This window comes from Octopus bimaculoides, chromosome 14 (assembly GCF_001194135.2).
Source record: "Octopus bimaculoides isolate UCB-OBI-ISO-001 chromosome 14, ASM119413v2, whole genome shotgun sequence".
Taxonomy (NCBI): Eukaryota; Metazoa; Mollusca; class Cephalopoda; order Octopoda; family Octopodidae; genus Octopus; species Octopus bimaculoides.
The window spans coordinates 31,707,350-31,709,454 of NC_068994.1; the positions used below are offsets into that span (position 1 = coordinate 31,707,350).

At 32.7% G+C, this 2,105-nt stretch overlaps 1 protein-coding gene across 1 annotated transcript in view; it reads left to right on the forward strand.

The window, feature by feature from the left end:
* The first annotated feature begins 742 nt into the window (after positions 1-742).
* Positions 743-2,105, forward strand: part of LOC106874064 (zinc finger protein OZF) — a 9,389-nt gene continuing 8,026 nt past the window's right edge. The window contains exon 1 of the mRNA XM_014921641.2: positions 743-800. The gene's annotated coding sequence lies outside the window, so the exon portion shown is untranslated. The remainder of the gene's footprint in view (positions 801-2,105) is intronic.

Genomic DNA, 2,105 nt, shown 5'->3' on the forward strand with positions numbered 1-2,105 from the left:
AAGAAATAAACACTTTTTACTGAAATTGCTGAACAAGTACTTTCATAATCCGTCTACCTTTATCGAAAGATAGTCACAAAAAGTACTCATTACACTGTGAAGCAGTTGGTGCGAGAAAAGCATCCGGCTGGAGAGACCAAATGAAAAATGGTCCCAGTGAGCGAGACCTTGTCTTCTGACTTGTCAACGTTGGGAAGTAACTCTGAATATGAACTGAGTCAGTCCATGACAACTCACCAAACCCATGTCAGAACGGAAAGCAGACGTGAAGACGTGATGATGATGACGATGATGATTAGTCTAGTTCGAACAATAAATAAATAAATAAATGAATAACAATAATCAAATATTTTATGTTAAATCATTGCTGAATTTCTTTTCACTTTATTACAAAACTCCGTGAAATAAAACAAAAATTATATTTATATCAATTCATTATCCAGTATCCTTATTTATATTTAGCCCTAAGTGAAACCTAAGACTAACGTCGTTCAATGGGGATCATTCCCTCTTTCTGCACATATAAGACGAAATTATTCAATGTGTTACTTAGCAGAATGCGATTTAGGGAAGATGTGGCTGCTACTTCTAGCAAGCCAATCGACCACGTAGGTGTCTCCCATTGGTTCGTCCAAACAATGTTCAATGAAACAGATGGAAAAAGGAGGAGAGTGAAACGAAGCTTCCTTTTTTTTTTTTTATCTCCTTTTGTGCTACATCCGTCTGTCTGTGTGTCGAATTATCTCCCTTTAACGTGTTTACATCCTAAAAAAAAAGTTAAAGGATGGTTGGAAGGAACGGTTAGTATATATAATATATATATATGTCTATATAGATATAAGCACATATATTTCATTATATGTAGCTGACACGTATATATTGATATTCATTTATAAAATGTAGGGTAAATGCATGCGAAAGCTACAGTGTAAATAGATGCATTCTTCTTATAAACTGTATAAATGCATCATATGTACTTGCATGTATGGTGATGGTCTGTTTTGTAGTTGGTTAATTTAAAAACTATCCAAAATCCAACAACAAATATGCATTTACTCTAATTCATATTAATTCATTGTGCATGTATTATATTGTGGTCGATGTAAATCACTTTGAGCTTATCTCTTTCTTGTGTCGTCTCTGTCTGTGTTTATACTTCACACTATATTTCTGTCTAAATCTTTTCTCTTCGCTTGGTTCTTTTCGTCTTTTCTTTTTTCTACCTCGCTGTTCCCTCTCTCTTTCTCTCTCTCTCACTGTTGGTCTGTATTTGTATCAGACTCTCTCTAAATTGTTATGTGTGCTTGTAAAACAGTTTAGAAAAGACAGAAAGAAAAAAAAAAAAAAAACCTCATATAACTTCTTCGTAAATTAATATTGCCCCGTCCCGTTCTTCCCCATATATGTATGTTTCTACGGTAACTTATCGAAATTTACCGTTTCTACACATGTATTGCTACTTACAAAGTCTCTTTTATTACACACACAAACACAGCTAACGAAGTGGGAACTTCTTCACGATCGCCCGATCCGTTAGAAATAGCAGCTAAATCTTTCTACTACATCTTATTTTAAATGAACAAAAATAAAATGAAAACAAATCTGGCATTATTAATCCAGCTTTAACACCTTTGATCATATATAACTGCTCAACCAAGGTTGATCTCCGTTTAAACTACAAAACATATAGAACAGCTTCTGTGAAATATATACAGTAACTGTTTATTGTACAGTTCAACGGTTGCTTAAAACACCTCCAGAACAACTTGTAAATATTGCTGCACCGTTTAAGCTGTTATTTCACCAAACATTAAACTTATCTCTAATATGTGAGAAAAAAGATTGTTTCTGTGATGCCACTTAACTTCTCTCTGATTTTTTTAAAAAAATACATATAATTAATCCTACTTGTGTGGATTTTCTAAAATTTTTAGCCAATTATGTCACCCAAAATTTGCTAACTTTTACAAAGTTTTTCATATTTTAAAAGTTGTCTTGTCACCGGTAGATAACTTTTACCATCAAATATTGTTAATACAGCTAGAATTACACCGTGCTGAAAGATATATATGTGTGTGTGTATATATATATATATATATATATAT